Below are 19070 nucleotides of genomic sequence, written 5' to 3'. Positions count from 1 at the left end.
CTCTTTCAATAATTTCAATATTTGATTCCACTTCCTTCTGGCTTGCAGAGTTTCTGCTAAAAATCTGATGATAATCGAATGTGCTTTCCTTTGTAGGTTACCATCTTCTTTTCCCTGGCTGCCTTGAGGATTCTTTCTTTGTCTTTGATTTTTGACAGCTTCAATACAATGTGCCTTGGAGAAGGCCTGTTGCAGTTGAGGTAATTAGGTGTTCTATTTGCTTCTTGGATTCAAGGATCCAGTTCTTTCCACAAATTTGGGAAGTTCTTGTCGACTATTTGTTTGAATATATCCAATTCTTTCTTTTCCTTCTGGTATGCTCATTTTTCTTATATTGCTCTTTCTGATGGAGTCAGAAAGTTCTTATAGAGTTCCTTATTTCTTTTAAGTCTCAAGTCTCTTTCTTCTTCCATCCATGTCATTTCCAGATTTCTATCTTCAATGTCACTGATTCTTTCCTCCATCTGGTCAAGTCTACTACCTAAGCAGGCTATTTCATTCTTCATTTCTTTTATTGATTTCTTAACCTCCAGAAATTTTATTTGGTTCTTTTTTAAAATTTCAGTCTCTTTGGTAAAATGTTCATTTTGTTCTTTGATTGTGTTTCTGAGTTCATTAAACTGCCTGTCTGTGTTTTCTTGCGTCTCGTGAGTTTTATAAGAACTACACTCTTGAATTCTCTGCCATTTAAGTCACATATTTACATGTCTTTAAGTTCATTTTCTGGAGACTTCATTTTCTTTCTCAGCTGTCTTGTTACCTTTGTTATTTATGATTTATGGCAATTAATGATTTATTATTTCTCTTCCTAGACATCTACAGGAGTGTGTTCTGCAATAGGTTGCTAGAAAGAGGCCTTTCTTTTGTTTTCCAGTAGGTATTGGTTGAATGTTTTATTTTCTCTCTGACTGCAGCCTTTTATTCTCTCTCACACTGTAGTGTTATATTTTCTCTGCACTATTCTAGCTTCTCACACAACGGGGGGATTCCCTGGAATGCAGGCTTCTCCTCTGTGAACAGTTCGCCTGGCTCATAGGGCACTGCCTTCGTGGGGGGGATGTGGCGAGCTTCTGAAGTTCCAAAGCTCTTCCTGCACAAATTCAGAGCCATTGTGCTTCAGCAGCTCTGTTTCCTCCTGCAGGGATCTGCCCAGATAGGTGGTGACAGGAGTGGGGTGTGTAGTGAGAGGTGGCTCAGAGCAATGGCAATGACCACTACCACAGCCGGTCCTGCTTCCACAGCTCCCTCCCCTTTGCCAGAACTACTTGGGCTGCGAATCTGTGTCTGTGAACCACAGTTCTCAGGACTGCAAATATTCTGTTCTTTTGATCTGACACTGCTACTGTTCCACTTTTAGCACTGGGCAGGTGGGGGCAGGGCAAGCTCTGGAGGTTAGGGAGGGGGTGGCTAGGCTCAGTGCCTAAGACTTCCATTCTCTGCTTGGCATTGAGGGCCTAAACCACTGTTTTCAGCCTCTTCCTTCAGTCTTTGCTCCGAGATCTCTGCTGTGAGCGTTGGGTTCAGCCATGTTATATACTGACCCCTCAGCCCTGTGGGCCATAAGCGGAGCCCTAGCAGTCTGAATTCTTCCCTCTCCCACAGCTGTGGTAATTCCGGGATGCAGCGGGCTCAGAGAACTGAGCTAGGTGCTGCACCCTCGTGACCCCGTCTCTGCACTTCTCCCTTCTCTCGGCTGCTGCTTGCACAATTTGCCCACCTTTAGATGATTTCAGTAGTGCGCCTCTCAGTCTTGCCTGTCTGCTGTGCAGGGAGTCCTTTGTGGAGTTACAGTTGTTCAATTTGTTGTAAATTCCAGGGGGAGTTTCAAGAGGCTCACCTTACGCTGCCATTTTTATGACGTCATCATTTAAAAAAACAAAACAAAACTGTTTATACTACTTTTTTTCCATAAGTAGAAATTTTAAATTTTATGTAATCTGAGCAGTTGGTCTTTTGCTTTATGATTTCTGAAAAGGATTTTAAGCTTAGAAAGGCATCCTTGGCTTCAATTTACAGATCTAGTACCTTGTTTGAGTTGGCATTTAGAAAAAGATGTTTTAAAAACATTTAACTTTTTAATGTTCTGAGATTTACTCTGTTATACACCATGAGGGATGGGTCTAAATTGATTTTATCTCCCTTAAATTGCTACCCAGTTATTCCTGCACAAGTTAATGAATAATTCTTTCATGGTGATGTCACTTTTATTTTCTAGAAAATTATTACATGGAACAAAATCAATTTCTGGACCTTCTTGTCTTTTCTATATCTGTACATTATCTCTTCTTTTAGTAGTGTCTCATATTTACCATAGCCTGATAACATATTTAAATATCTAGTGTGGCTAGTCCTTTTCATACTCTTAATTTAAAATTTTCTTTGGTAAAGTTATCTATTTTTTCTTCCTGAGAACATAAGAATCTAGTCATTCTCCAACATTTTCAAAGAACATTAATTGGATTTTGTGTAAATCCTTATGAAGATTGTGATGAATTTATGTGTAATTCATTTATGTATGAATTTATGCACATTTTAATCAACTTTTGATGTTTGTGATTACATAGCACAGATAAGTTTGGAGTCAATGAATTAGTCTAAAATAATAACATAGACTTTTTATCTTAGTTTCCTCATTTTCTTGTGAAATTTAAATGTATAAATTGCCAAATTGAATTTAACTCTTTTATTTTTGCAGATAAATGTCTGGTGGAGATGTGACCCAATAATCAAGGATCCAGTGACTGGCCTCAGGGAGCAGAATAAAAGAAGCAATGATAAACATTGTTAGCGAATGGATTTAGAAACCCGTAAAGAGTAAGTCCCCACCTTTTTTTTTTACCTTTTTTTTTTAACTCCTTAGTATTTCAAAAGGAAACCCATAATCTCATTCTGCAAAGATCTTCATAAGTGTGTGTGGTTTTTTTGTCCTTCCTCACTTCCTTTGCTCTCCTCATGCTGGTGGTATCTGAATAGCTGGTTCTTCTGTCCCTGGCTAATTCTTGGTGCTCTTGAATCTCTCCTAACAGCAGAAAGCAGGGATCAGAATGATTCAGTAGAAATAATCTTTCTCTTTTTAGCCACCTGTAAGAAGCAACCTGGCATGAAAAAGAAATATAATGCCAGGTATTATCTGACTCCTGCAAGCCTCTCTTCCCTTTTTGTCCTGCTAAAGGAATTTAAAGTATGTAAAACATGGCAAACTTAGATTTGTTGTCATGGCCATTGAACTGGACATCTTGCCTTCTTGCAGGTAAAACTGAAGAAGGGTATCAGATTCTAGATTTTTTTTTTAGAAGAGCAAAGCATTTAAGTATATTCAAATAAGTTGCTAACTGATGCAGTGATGTCTAATTTTCTTTTAAACTAAACATCTGGCTTTGAACACAGTTGTAAAAGCAAAACACAACAACAACCAAAACAAAGGAATCTCTGTCAATCAAACACTTCAGCTGCAAAGACTGACAACCTGAAGAATAGGGTTGACCTGATGTGAAGGAAAGGAATCCTCAATTTGTAGTTGGCTAAGGAAGTCCATTTACAATGCAAAGAAGCTAAGAAATGGTAGGAGAAAGTGGAGAAACAAACAGGAAAAGAGAAAAAAAGTGTTAGGAACAGAAGAAACAGCAACCTGTAGAGTGGGTGGTACCCATGTTGAAGAAGATTATGGTGACCACTGTTCCCTTGTTGGACCCCAAAGATCTCCATCTCCCAGTATTTGTCCTCTTGTAGTCCTTGCCCTTTGAACAGGAGTTGGGACCTTGACTTACTTTCATTAACTGGAGGTGGCACAGTGATGCTGTATCAGTTCTTGGTCTAAGCCTTAACAAGTTCTGCTTTTATGCTCTTAGGAACCCTGATCCATCTGATAAGAATTTTGTTACCTTGCTGGAACTACATGGAGAGGCCATAGGAGAAGCCACATAAGAAGGAGAGGCCTTGGGTAAGAAGCCCAGCCATCCAGTATCCCAGCTAAGCTCCTGCTGACATACTAGCTAGATGAATGAACACATATAACAGACCATTGGTAAGATCAACAGAAGAACCACCCAGCGAAGTCCAGCCTTGATGCAGAATTGTGAGCATATAAAATTTTCACTCTTTTAAGTGAGTAAATTTTGGGTTGGTTTTTTTACACGGTAAAAGGGAGCTGCTGGTATGATAATGGAGTAGAAGAGTCAGGAATCAAGACTCAATGACTATACTTTCTGGGACAGCACTTTGAAGAGAGAAGAAACAGGCCTGGGACCACAGCAAGCTCAGTTCAAATCTTCACTATGCTGCCTTTTAGCTCTGTGGCCTTGGACAAGCTATTTTATCTTTCTACAGCTCAGTTCTATTATGTGTAAAATGATAAAAAATTTTCTTTTCTCACAGGAGTGTTAAGCAATAAAATGACTGAACATTTGGGCTCATATTAGTACCCACCAAATATTAGTTCTGCTCCATTTCTTCCCTGTGATTCCCTCACCCTCAGAGGAGATTAAAATGATCTAAAATATATTAACACTTACTAAAGGTAGTTTTATCATAGGTCAGTTTTGCACTGTATGTTTGTGTGTATCGTATAGACAATCATTGTATTTATATGAAAAAGAGGTAAACTCCTAATATACAATTATGGATTTTTTTTTAATGACACAGATTTGGGGGCCACTGCTGGAGTCAATGAGCGTTGGCATCTATGTCCCAGAGCATCTACCCCTGCTCCCTTGGAATACCACAGTTGTTTATTAGAGTAAGCTTAGATCACCAAAGAGCACTGAAGCTTATGTTATTCAGCTTATATTATTATAGAAGGCATATGCCATATTTACATTAGATTTTCACCAAAAAAAACCCACAAAAAAACAACAACAGGCATTACTATCTAAATTACCTGTAAAGTTCAATTAGACAAAAATTGCAGTACCAGATAGATAACATTTGGTGCTTTTTGAGTACTTACCTTTGTACTGGGAGGTAAATCAGGGCCCTGGAAACAAAAAAGTCCCATACTGAGTGCCTAAACTATGTTAAAATAGCCATCACCATGTTTCCACACATTCTGAAAGAAAACATACATAACACACATGAAAAAAAGATTAAGGACAGAAGAAGTAATCCTGCCCTGGCCTCAGTTTCCAATTAGTAAAATGAGAAAGGCAGACTAGAAGTTTCTCCAAGGCCACTTCCAGCTCTGAGTGTAGCAAGAATCTCAAACCTTATGCCTGTATTAGGCCTTTGTGGGCAGTTTGCTCTCCAAGAAAATTTTAATTGCAGAGCTTTAAATAGAAAAAGGATCAAAATGCTCTTTTAGATTACATTTTTAAACATTTTAGTTTTAATTGTGTGTCTATTGATTCCATTTTACTTCAAATGAGAACTGAAAGCAGCAACTTGCCAAAATGCTACGTTTCCGTGTCATACAACTTCTCTAGCAAGTTAACCTACAATGATCTTCTAAAATGCATTTTTAATGAGAAATTTAGATCCATGTAGTTTGTCTTAAACTTTTTTTCCCTTCAGACCTCTTATAGGGCTCTGGAGTTTCCATACCTCAGTGCCAAGAGCATGACAAAGCAATTCAAATCAGTTTAGTAAGTACCTTGGGTTAGTCTAGCTCAAAGTTGCTTTTCTCTTAATGGCTTAGGAGAGCCATTCAAATGCTTTGCATCTAGTAATAAAAGTTGCAATGGGGAGGGTAGACAAATGCCCATGTAATGTTCAGCCTGTTAAAATGGCCATATCCAAAGCTTAAGCAGAGTCAATTCTTATAGGGTCTGACTGCCTTCCCATGAGCCTCTTCTTTGAGGGCTCTGTTTACTGAGAGGACTACTATCTATACTATCTACCTCAGAAACCATGGACCTGGGACCTCATGGAAAAGACAGGGAGCTGAGAAAGTTCTCTCAGGAAGCTCTCACTCTTGGAGAGCTCAGGTGGAACAGGCACAACTTACCTTTCCGGGTCCCACCCTTCCTTCTCCTCCTGGCTCTGCCCTGATGCTGCTGCTGAGAAAAGAAGAGAATCATTTCTGTCATTTCTCGCCACACAGGACACAGGAACACTCATGACTCATGTGTGAATATATGATTTATTCACTCTTCACTCATAAAACTCCAAACAAAAAGCAACCAAAATGTCCAGGGTGAGTGGATAAAGCAACTGTGGAGATAGAGGAATATGGAATATTAAAAAGCTCTTAAAAACTAAAAGCCAAAAAAAAGACAAAAAGGAACATTAAATGCATAAAAAAAAGTGAAAAGCTAATCTGAAAAGGCTACACACGATAGTTTGCCACGATTCAAACTAGATGGAATTATGGAAAAGGCTAAACTCTGGAGACACTAAAAGATCAGTGGTTGTCAGGAGGAGGAGGAGGAGGGATGATGGAATAGGCAGAGCACGGAGGATTTTAAGGGCTCTCTGTATCTCACTATGATGGTCAATACATCAATACATACTTCATCACTTCATCAAAACCCAAAGACACCACGACACCAAGAGCGAACCCTAGTGTAATCTATGGACTTTGATGATGATGATGATGTGTCCATGGTTCATCAACAACTGCAAGTGTCCCACTCTGGTGGGGGGGAATGAAAATGGGTGGTGTGTGTGTGTGTGTGTGTGTGTGTGTGTGTGTGTGTGTGTGTGTGTGTGTGTCGGGGGGGGGGAAATATGGGAACTTTTTTTTTTTGCTATCTCTGCTGTGAACCTAAAACTAAAAAAAAAATAGTCTAAAGAAGGAAGAAGATGAGGAAAAGGAGGAAGAGGAGAAACAGTGGGAAAGGGAAAGACAACTTCCCAGGGGGGGGAACCAGCTCTGTTTTCCCTGACCCCTTCCTCCTCTCCCCCTGGCAGAACAATCTATTGCTTCTTTCTCAGTGTTGTGTGTTGTTCTTCTTCCTTCTTCTCTACCGCTCCGTATCCCTTTATGTTGTGTGTGGGTATCACTTGCTGCACTATGACCTGCCTGAGGGCAGAGGTAATGCCTGCTTTGTTTAACACTTCTTCTAGAAATACGACACAGGAGAGTACAATACAAGTTTGCTGTGTGAATGATGAAGGGCATCTTACAACTACTGTTTTCAATGCAGCTTAAAGTATTTTTTTCCAGAATCTGTTATTCGCCATTTGGTATCCTGAAAAGAGCTGCACTCATGTCTCTCATCCCCGGGATAGTGATCAGGATGGCATGACAGAGCACTAAGGACTGTCCCTAGAAAAACTGAGAACTTAGGAGAATGTACACTGATGACTTTATCTCTACGAGCCTCCTCAAATAGAAGCATATTATTCTAGTAAAGCTTTTGAAAAACACTCCTCCTTGGAGACAATGTGAACAAGTGCAGTCTGCAATCTGGGACCACACTTCTGTGTGGTGATGGACCTCAATTGGGAAGACATCATGGGATTGTAAGGAGAAGACCTCACTCTACCAAATGCCATCCCCGGGTGGCTGCCTGAAATGCTCTGGGGGAAGCTTTATAACAAAAACTAGGGAGATATGTAAAATATGTGAGATGTATTCTTGGGAGGGATGACATTTTCAACTTTTATTATTCATTTATGCCTTACTGAAACAACTAAAATTTGCTGTTAAACATTTATAACATTAAGTAAGTGTAAAGGAACTATAAGTTCTGTATCCAGGTTCCTGTAAGGCACACCATTCTACAGGAAAGATAGATTTGAAGATATATATGGCCCTGTGTATAAATGTCTGGGTACAAGCAAACAATCTTTGCAGTACTTAGACTTTCAAGGTAATGGATGTGGTAAGCCCATAGTCAGGCTCTCCAAACAGTAAAGGGGACCCAGGTAATATCTAGGTTATAGGTGGCATAAGCAGAACATTTCATTAAGGGAAGTATATGATAAGATGAGAGGTGGATTGGAAAACAGGAAGGTGGGTGGGGCAGAGGGACCTACAGGCCCAAGAGGGGTGGAGGGACCTCCTGGACTGGTGGGGGGGCTTGCTGTGTCAAAACCCTTTGTGACTCATCAATCGTCTGTGATGCAGGCCTGGCAATAAAGTCAGGGTCTGCACTCTCAGAGCTCAGTTGCTTCAGGCAGCTTGGCGATTCAGATAATGGAATTCACACTGTGGAATGTTTTCTCATTTCTGAATAGCCTTTGTGAATCTTGTCTATGCTTCCTCTCAACATCCCAAAATGCTAACCACACCCTCACTTGCACGTATGGGTTGTGGTTGCTCCTTCTGTTGCTGTGCTGCCTGGTGGGGATTCCATCTTCACCAACAGTCTGGGAGACTGAAAGCAGGCAAAAGGTAAGCCACCCTGAGCCTGTCCCAGTAGCCTTCCTTATTGTTGTTTCCATTTCTAGTCCCACTTTTTAAAATGAGCATAATTGGCTCAGAGTAACATCTGAGGTATAGAGTCTGAGAGGTGAGGACATCGTTCTAGGAGAATAGGCTGGACAAGACTAGGGGTTGAGCTGGGACTATTTCCTTGGAGGCTCACAGGCCATCTGGGTATGTGTGGGGGGGAAGGATTCCAGGATCACACCCCAAACAGTGATTTCCTGACCCCGGATTGCATTGTTTAGAGAGTTTGGGATCCCTGCAGGAGAACAGAGTTCCCCAGCACTTCATCATGAGTCATATTCCCATGTCAGGCATCACTCCACGGAGGCTTCCTCTGTGTTGGGCTGATCCGGAGAGCAGCGCTGAGCCTCTGAGAGCTTCTGAGCAGAGGCTGGAGCCTGAGCTCTGCCCCAGGTTACAGGGTCTTATCGGAGGGAGCAGAGATGCGACTGCTGGCCTCAGATACTACGCCCTCCGTGAGCAAAGGACTTCTGACAGAATACATGAGTGGACCTCATAGGCAAAATCTTTCTTTGAGTTTTTCAAAGAAGGAAAATTGAAGACATTTTTAAACCTATATAAAATGAAAAAGGGAGGAACGCAATGTTTGGGCAATTAAAATAGTCATATTACTCTTGTATCATGAGTGTCTGAGTTTCCTGTGGAGAGAAATGACAGAAATGATTCTCTTTTTTTTTCTCAGCATCAGGGCAGAGCCAAGAGAAGGAAGCGTGGGACACGGAAAGGTAAGTTGTGCCTGTTCCACCTGAGCTCTCCAAGGGTGAGAGCTTCCTGAGAGAACTTTCTCAGCTCCCAGTCCTTTCCATGAGGTCCCAGGGCCATGATCTCTGAGGATATTAGTAGCTATAATAGATAGAGTCCCTCTCAGTAAACAGAGCCCACAGAGAAGAGGCTCATGGGAAGGCAGTCAGACCCTGTACACTTCTCAGGTCCCCTGCTCTGCCATCCCTGGTCATGAGCAGTGATGGACCCGAGCAATCGACACTGCCTAATAGATGTGGAGACTCACAACTTCTGTCCTCTGACCTGGTGGAAGTGCTTTGACTTCCTGGATGATCAGATTCCCCTCTGAGGTAACCACTGACGTCTGATTCACAGAGAGGTTTTGAGCATCAAATGATATAATGTATGTGAAAGTACTTTACAAATGAAGCAACAGACGCATGAGGGAACCTTGTTAATATTGTCATCGACCACTTTACCTCATCTACTGATTCTTGTGGCTTTCACAGACTAACGTCACAATGGTTTCCCATAAAGGGACTCCTGTATGAAACCTATGGTTCTATTTTCATCCCATGTAAATCATTCCTCTGGTTTCCCAGGTTGCAGATATTACCAGAGGGAAGAAGAGGAGAAAAAGAGGCTGATTTCTATCCTGAAAAGGTGACTAGACTTTCCCCCTTTTTCCTGATCCCTTTTGGGGTGTTCTATGCAATCCAGGGTTCAGTGCAGCCTTCCGTAGTCATGGGGTGGAGTAGCCATAGGAACAGGATGGGAATGAAGGCCTGGGGTGAGTGCTACTGAGTGTATTGTGAAGTCATGGATGTGGAGCCATGGGAAAGGCGGCAAGTTTCAGGTGGCCCCACCCCCACAGGGCCACGAGGTCCTCCATCCTTTGTTCTGGTCCTGGCTGCAGCTTCCACCTCCTGTCTCTTTCAGTCCACTGGGCCAGAATTATGATATTATGCGCTTTCGTCGAATGTTATGTCCAGACCCCTTCTGTGAGGTGTGTAATCGCGCAACTGCTGAGATCAATAGTCTATTATACCCAGAGTCCTTGGAAGATGCCACATCCTCTGTGTCCCCTTTGGATTCTACAGATTCTGTGACTGAATCACTGTTTCCTCTGTCCCCCCCCTTCTCAGCCCTACGTCCAGGAGACCCAATACCAGGCCCTCTGCCTGAGCCTTCCTCACCGTCACCCCGATTTCTCTCCACTAATTCAGTGACCCCCTTACCCGACTCTCCTTCAGCTTTCCCACTGGGTCACTCGTTGCCACCAGAGCCTTTTCATCCCTTGGAATCCAAATTCCCGGCAGAACATTCCCAATCCCAACGCCCTGGCAGCCCATTACGTGGCATTCTGAGAATGGATCCTCTTCTGAAACCAGAGGCCCCCTTGACCCTGAATACCATCTTTCTTGACCCTTCCCTTTCCGAATATACCGACCCCTTACCTGATTTGTCAGAAAATGATCCCCACCAGTTCATTTGCTCACCATCACGTAGCAGCAGTGCCACCTGCATCACCATCACCAGACTCGTTTCACTGACTCAATCTGAACAATGTAAGCCAGAATACCACCTCAATTCTTCTACCAAAACATTAGAGTCAGGTGTTGATAAGCATGACGCGGTCATCGCCCTTCCTTTCCGGAGCAGCAAAGACAAACCAACGGAACAGCATGTGCATCGGCGGCCCTCATATTCTGAGGCCTGGAGGATTCTTGGCTAGAAAATCATATCTGTCTCTTCTGTGGTTTCCCATCTTTGCAGAGCGAGTCCTTGCCCTCTGCTGCCCGTGTCTGGGTGACTACTCCTCAGTCTTTATTTTCAATAGAACATCAAATGCCTCCACATGCCAAGAATACCCAATGCTTTTCCATCCTCTGCCTCCATCCTTGCCTGATATCCAGCCTTTCCCTCAAACCCTGCCCAGGCCCACCTTCTGTCCCCACTCCCAACCCTACCCTCTGGTCCTATACCCCAGATTAGGAGGTCTGGAGTGCATTTCCATCAACCCCAAAATGAAGCAGACACAATCACATCATCTGAAGAGCAACACCTGGAGTGGCATGTGTTGCAGAAACAACAGGGACGTTTGTGGGGTTTACCCTCCGTGGGCCAAACATCTCAGGAGGCCTTTAGTTCTTCAGCTCCCCACTCTGCTTACTGCCAGCCCTCCCAGGCTCAGGTTTCAGTCTCCATCCTTCCTCTAGACTTCCCGCTCAGCAATGAGCTTCGCAAAACTATTTAGACCATCACCTGCAAAAGAGGCTCATCCAACACCTGTGGGGCCTGCCCCGCAGAATCCATGAGTCTCTCTCCCTGTTGAGGCTTCTGAGCCATTGTGCAGACACATCTGAGTCAAAGAGCAATTACGGTCCGTGCATACAAAGGATTGAGCCAACCCAACAGCTTCTCTGACAGGAGTTCAGAAATCCTTCAGCTCAAGGAAGATGAGCTGAAGGGTGAGGTTGTCGTGACAGGCATGGGGAAGTTTCTACAGGAGAAACTGGGGTGTCGGCGTGAAACAGATATGCCCTGCCCTCAAGAGCACCTTCCCTCACCAGTGAAGTTTGCTCAAGCTCAGCAGAAGGCACAAATACCAGCCCAGGCAGGGCCCAGCCAGGGGCATCCTTTCAACTCCAGGGCTCCCTGCTGTAAAGGGACAAAGTCACACCAACAAGCTGCTGGCTTTGCTGCCAGAGCTCTACAAGTCTTAGACAAATCCGAGACAAGGACAGACAATGCCGCCAGAAGGTTGCGGTGTTTAAGGAGCAATTCTTCTACCAGAAACACCTCCAACCCAGGCCCTATAGGGAGACTGTGGCCCATGCAAGCCCTGGGGAAGATTTCTGCAAGTATTAAACAAATGTGAGAGAAGGACAGACAAGCCCAGACAGCTGCAACATTTAAGGAGCAGCTCTTATGGCAGATGCACCCCCGATCCAGGCACCACCGCGAGGTTGTGCCCCATCCAAGCCACAGCTACAGGCGACAAGCTGGCCAGGGGCCTCAAGCTGCTCTCACCACTGCTCAAGGCAGTGCTTTCAGAGATGAGCCTCTACTAGTCACAAAAATGTTCCCTAGAATTTCCAGGGAAAACATTTTCCTACCCCCAACTAATTTCTTCCTTGTGGAGAGAATTGATTCTCCCTAATAAATGTTTCATTAATAATAGTGACACTTTCTGTGAACAGTATTGGGGACATGGGTTTTGGATAACTCGGGGCTTGTGCTTAGGGAAAGGAAGGAGTTAGTTTAGCTTTTACCTATTGCCTTCTTTGGCTTCTAAAAGGTGACCAGTTCTCTGGAGCTCTAGTTGAGAAATAGATATCATGTGCCCCCAAAAGCCCATTTAGTCCCTGATGAAGTTTGGGGCAATGGGCTGTGTCTCCTGCCTCTTAGCTTAGCCCTAAGGACCACGTATAGCAGCCCACACTTTCCCCCTCATGGACGTGTTATACCCTTTAGGGCGGTGGGGCACATGGGCCCTCTATATCTGAAGAGGGTCAAAGACAGGTATATTTTCAGAAAGTATCAGAGAAGAAGAAACAGTGCCTTGATCATTATGTAGAAGTCAGTGATTAGAGGACACCAGATGGGTGACCCCTCAGTGGGTGTGTTTGTGGGGAGGATGTCGCTGCAGTGGATCCTGGGCTGGTTGGGGTGGAGTCTAGGAACAGCATAGATGCTGCTTATAAGTCTGCCTCTTAGGTCCTGTTAGTGTGTTGGGGAAGCATCCTTTATACTTGACACTGAAGTTTCTCTACTGGAAAGACCTTGGGGAAGTGGTTCCAACCTTGGGTATTTCTTCTAGCTGTCAGTTTGATGATCCGACAGCCAATATGTATATGTATTTTTTTGCCAAGCAAAAACATCACTCATCTGTCAGTGGTAGGAATGTTGACCCGGAACCACTATCTTCTGGTGTAAAAAAAAGCTGAAAGTAACGAAACGATGCCTTAGAGTGAGTGGAAAAGGGGAAATTCAGAAGAAAGGAAGAGGGGAAAGAATGACCTGGCTGCTGGAACAAAGGTCTACGTGTCATCATCCCTGCATTGGCACCCTGTCTTGTTCCCAGCTTCCTGCGTCTGATTCAAGCTCCCCTGCATGAGGCTGATCAGAGCACCACACAGCATACTGATGCCATATACCAAAACACATGGGGCTATTGTTTGAGTAGTAAAAGAGTATTTGCAGGGAGGTCATCAGGCCTGGCATCCCTGTCTTTGGGGAAGGTGATCTAGATGCCTTCCTTCCATTCATGCTTGATGCAAATATACAAGATCTTGCCCTTAGCATGTACCATTCAGCTGTGAGGATGGAATGTCACCTTTGATATTCATGGTCATGGTGGAGCCATAATAAATCTCCCCCAGAACACTTGTAGCTCATGAATCTGAGGTGAAACCTAGACTATGCACAAGGATTGCAGATATTTAGGACTTCACCATGGACTTCCATGGAATGATGTTTTTGACCAAACTGCACACATACTCATCCTTACAATAGAGGTCTGGAGGGAATGCATCTCAACTTGTATAGGCTGAGAGTTAAAAATATGATGAATGTCCTAGAGAGCACTTGATATTTTTCCAGAAAGTCTTGTGAATGCTCAGTGTTTAAACAAACAACAACAGCAAAAAAATGCAAAACTGGTGTCCACCACAGTCCTCTCATTACCAGACTTACATCTTCTTGTCCAGAGTTATGCCACTGACCTTGCAATGTCTGAAGCTTAGGGTCACAGGAAGACTACAGATTCTTGGAGGTACTGGGAGGGAAATAAGGTGAGATGGGGCCCAGAGCAGGGAACTTGAAGAAGAGGGGAGACACTGGAGGGCTCTAACCTCCGTGTGGATAGACCAAGGCAGACTAGATGGTCTATCATTTAACCAACATTTTAAAAAGCTCCACTATAAATGGGACCCTTCCAATACACTTTCATCCTTTTTGTCTGAAAAAAACCCATCGCTCTGACTTTTCCAGAAATTCCCTCATATAAATAACTGATCACTATTGGATCAAAGCTTACAATGGAGTCTACTGGTGCCCAGATAAACTGAGCCCCTGTACTACCTGGACCTAATTCATTCATTTCACAAATAATTATCGATCTTACTAACGTGAACAAAACAAACGGAGCTGAGGTCACTGTTTCCTTAGTCAACGCTGTCTCTGATGCTACTCAAATCGACTTCACATGTCCTTCCCTTTTCCTCAGACTGAGCCCGTCTTCATTTGCTCAGCAGATGTACTGGACCACTGTTCACAGAGGAGCTAGAAGCCACGAGATGAGAACTGTTCACCAAAACACTTTCCTATTCCTCCATTCCTTCTTCCTTACTGCTTTATGGAAAGAGATTTCCTTACCTATCTCAAAGGAATGACACTTCTTGAAATCTCCTTATTGAGAAATAGCTAAACTCAGATATTGATGGACTGATGCACCCTTGTCAGGTAGCCTTTTGCCCCTCCCTCTCCTGAGGCACCCGACATCTTCTATGTTTTAAAGCTTTTTATTACAGAAACGTTTAAACACAAGAGCAGATAGAAGAACATATCTTCCCATGCACCCTCACCCAACTTTCACAGTTATCATCTGGTATGTGTGATGCATCCCATTTCTTTACACTACAATAAAGTGAAAAAGCCCACTGAAACATCTTGCCATCTACCTTTCAATCCTATGCTATGTGCCCATGTCAAAGTTCTCACATTTATTTGATATTTATCACCCATGGAACAAATTTATACACCACAAATGTAAATAGCATTGCTGACGAGAAAGCACTGAGCTTCCACAGGATTTGGCAATCGGTGCTGTTCTCCCTTTTACTCAATCCCGAGGAGTCGTCTGAGTGAATTTCCCCCTCAAGTCCACCCAAGAAGTAATATTACGGAGCAAATCCAGTGCACAATATTGCTGTCCCCTAATCACACAGTAACTATGCTAACATGTAGAAAGTATTCAAGTAGAAATCTATCCATGCTGATAAAGACTTCATATCGCTATATGTCTGTTCAAATATTTAGAAGAAATTCTTTCAAGTCAAATGTTTGAAATGAGCTATTGTGTTTTGAATTAAACAGTAGATCAAGCCACACATGTTCAAATGCTTTCCTTTCCAAATGCCATTCAAAATGAAATATTAGATGAAAAGATGCTGAACATCATTAGCCTTCAGGGAAATTGAAAAGCGAAACCACTAGGAGATAGCAAGCACCACATACACACAAGGACAGCTAGAATCAAAAAGTGAGATGACAAGTGTCACTGAGAATATGGAGAAAGTAGAACCCTCACACATTGCTGGTGGGAATGAAAATGGTGCAGCCGCTTGGGAAAACACTCTGGTGCTTCCTCAAAATGGTCAACATAGAGTTCCCAGGCGACCCAGCAGTTCTACTTGTAATATATACTCATGAGAAATGAAAGCACATGTCCACACAAAACTTATAAACAAATATTCTAGCAGTGTTATTCACAGAGTAAAAAGGTGGAAATAACCCAAATGTCCATCAACCGCTGAATGGGTAAATAAAATATAGAATATCCATATAATGTAATAGGTTTTGCATAAAAAAATAGTGATACATGCTACAACACGGAAGGAATGACACTCTTTTCGATTATGCTAAGTGAGTGAAGCCAGTCACAAAGGGCCACAGGTGATCCCATTCAGGTGAAATGCCCCAAATAGAGAAAACTAGAGAAACAGCCAGTAGCTTAGTAGTAGTTTAAGGCTGAGAGGCAAAAGGAGGAGGGAGATGATAGCTGAAGGTTACAGGGCTCCTTTATGAAGTCATGAAAATGTTATCAAACTGTGATGGTGCACATGTCTGTAAATACACTACAAATCATAAAATTAAACACGTTGATTGGGTGAGGGGTATGGTATGTGAACTATATTTCAATAAAGCTGTTAAAACAAGTAAAGGATTTTAAAAGAGTAAGTGCTTGATCATTACAAGAAGGGGAGAGGCTAGGCTAAGAAAGAGTGAGGCTAGGACAAAATACGTCAACACATTTTTGGGAGATGAAAATCTGGTGCCAGAGTGGTAAGTGAGCAGCAGAGCAGAGGAAGTGCTGGGCAACCACTTCACACAACAAAACCCCAGAACATGGACAACCTGTTTGCACCAGGTAAGAAAGAAATTAGGGGTTCCACACTGAAAACATGTTCAATTTATTGTTTGTTTTACATTGTGTATAATTTAATTTTTTTTCTTTTTTGGGGTTTGATCTTCTCCAGTAATTTGTAAAATCCTGAGGCAATGTTAAAATTTGTCAAATGTGCAGAATCCTAGGCTTCTTGCCTGGGACAGAACCTGAGACAACTGTGTAACGTTGCATTGCACACTTCTAGTCTGGATATGGTGGTGGTGGTAGGAGCTGGGAGCATCAAAGGCAGAAATCTCAAAGGTCAGGTAAAGTTCAGGAAAACAGTGAATGATCCATTTTTAAACTGTATTTATTGGAAAATAATGAAACTTGTGGAAAAGTTGCATGTGTGGTAAAACCATATACCCTTTATCCAGATTAACCCAGTAACATTCTGATGCATTTGCCACTTGTCTCCTCTGTGTCTTTTTGTGACTCTGTTTCTGTCTCCTTCCCTCCCTCCTTTCTCCCTATATATGAATATCTATGTACACATGAAACCTATACAATTATTCTTGAATACTTGAGTTTATGCATCATGCAGTTTTGACTTGAATATTCCATTGCATATTTCTTACAAAAAAGATTCTCTTAAATACAGTAGTTATTTCCTTCAGTAAATATAACATTTGACATAAAACTTTTAACTAAGCTCCCATTCATGTTCTATTTTTGTCAATTTATCAAGTAACATCCTTGTGGCTTCTTTTAAAACCTCCATTATAAGATTCAGCCTGGTATTACATTTAGCTCTCATGTGTCTTCTTTAATCTGGATCAAGTTCTTAACCTTTCCTTTCTATGACAAGTCCATTTTTTAAGAATATATTCAAAGTGCCATTTTTGTAAGTCCTTCTGTTCTGGAAAAAGTTTTGGTGGAGCTTATCTGGCTCAGACTTTAAGATATTTTTAAAGGTCCCTAAGGACCTTAGGGACACTTGCTATAAAAATACAATACCAGAGATATAAGGACATGTGGAGGGATTTTTCTGAACAGAGACACCTCTGGAATCAAGGAAGGACACGGGAGAGGGGCTGGCCGTGAAGTGCACCTTCCTGCTGAGTGAGACAATGGGGAAGCTGTGGAGGCCGGAGAAGACAGGCAGAGAAAGGAGCTGTCATTACTGGTAAACCTTCCTCAAATGCGAGCGAAAGGATTGGGTATCTGGGGCCAAGACGGATTCATCAGACTGAGAGAGGGGATGCAGGCACAGAAAGTGAGAAAAGGACACAGGACTTCACTTCAGCAGTTCAGAATCTAAACAATGAAGCTGTAGGGCTTGTAACTGTTAAATGAGTAGCTGGCATGGGGAGATGAAACAAATACACATACACCACCAACAAAATTGCATTGTTATTTCAAATGACATACAGATGCCAACAGGAATTTTGGTGAAAAGTTAGAAGATGGGGGAAAACAATCATCACTTTTCATGAAAGAAGTAACCACAGGTGTGACTCAAAATCCCCCAAATATATTGCTACATATAACTACAATTGTGCTCATTAAAATTATGCTAAAGAGAAGCCCACTCCCTAAATCAAGATGAGTTTGGTCCTGTGGGTTGTGGGCTGGCACAACTGATCTGTGAAACAAAGAATTACAAATGTTGTGGGGAGAGAAGGAGTCTGGCAGAGAGAAGAAAGAGGGAGCAGCAGGGCTCGACATTGTGTGAGTGCGGGCGGCTAGATTTGAGAACCTTGAGGGTCTGAAGAGCCTAAGAGGGTCTTGAGAGAAAAAGAATTGTGAAAAATTTTAAATTTGTCTGACATTGGTGCACGGGTGTGCCATGTCTCCTCCCCCTCTGTCCTGCTTTCTGTTCCTGGATACAGGCTACTCCAACGCTTCTTAGTGAACATGGATTCTTTGGGGAAATCTGGGAGTGGGGCTGCAGCTAAGTATATTTCTGGGCTGTCACACGTAAGAATACATAATGTATAAGGGAAGGTGTAGTTGAGGACAGAGTAGATCTTGCAGGTGTAAATGGCCGGACACAGCTGAGTTTCAAACAGTGTGGGGTCCAAAAGGAGATCACCAGGCAGTAGAAGAGTCTCGGGTATTATCTGGGTAACATGTTGAATAAATAGCAAACTTCACTAATGTAAATCAATATGTGGTATGGTGAATGGTTGGAGATGGACGTTAGGATGGAGGGATCTAAAGGGCCCTGGAGGGATGGACAGATCTTCTGGGCTGGAGGATGGGGGAAGGGTTGTGGGTTCATCTCCCTTGAGGCGTCCCCTTCCCAACCCTCAAGAACCTTTGGTGTCTGTGCCACAGCTCTGTGGTGTGGGCCTGGGACGCTCCTCTGCCTGCTGCAGCAACGCACTTCTGGTGCTGCAGACCAGCTCCTTTGTCTGAGGAGCCTCACTGCACCATGGCTGAGCTCCAGCTGCCCTTCTAGGTATTCCCATTCTTGCCCACCTGGGTGGGATGGGGCTCCTCCTTCTGTCACTGAGCTCCTACACAGGAAGCCATGTTTCCCAGTATTTTGGAAACAGAGAGACATCAATAATCATGTAAGTAAACCAGAGTGAGTCCCTCAGATAGTAACTTATTCTTTCCAAATAGATACATTTAGTGCTATCAATTTCCCTTTAAAAACTGCTTTTGTTACGTCTCACAAATTTTGTAAAGTTTTTTTCACTTTCATTTAGTTTAAAATTACTTTTTTCTTTCAGCCTATATTTTGACCCATGTGTTGGTATTGTGTTCTTTAATCTCCAAACATTTTGTTCTGTTAATTAAAGTAGAGTCACATTAATCTTGTATTATAAGTGTTTGATTTTCCCAGGGAGAGGAGTGAAGGAAATGAGTACCAACCACTCATTACTTTCTTTGTGTTCT

General features: G+C 42.7%; 1 long non-coding RNA gene across 1 annotated transcript in view; it reads left to right on the top strand.

Moving 5' to 3' along the window:
• The window catches only part of LOC141571349 (uncharacterized), a 145966-nt gene extending 141554 nt beyond the window's left edge, over positions 1 to 4412 (top strand). The window contains exons 3-4 of the long non-coding RNA XR_012496111.1: positions 2696 to 2814; positions 3849 to 4412. This is a non-coding gene — a long non-coding RNA (uncharacterized LOC141571349). The remainder of the gene's footprint in view (positions 1 to 2695; positions 2815 to 3848) is intronic.
• Positions 4413 to 19070: the final 14658 nt, after the last annotated feature.

This window comes from Rhinolophus sinicus, linkage group LG04 (assembly GCF_036562045.2).
Source record: "Rhinolophus sinicus isolate RSC01 linkage group LG04, ASM3656204v1, whole genome shotgun sequence".
In the NCBI taxonomy this organism is placed as follows: Eukaryota; Metazoa; Chordata; class Mammalia; order Chiroptera; family Rhinolophidae; genus Rhinolophus; species Rhinolophus sinicus.
Note: the sequence above shows the minus strand (reverse complement) of the source record. Positions and strands in the feature narration are given on the sequence as shown.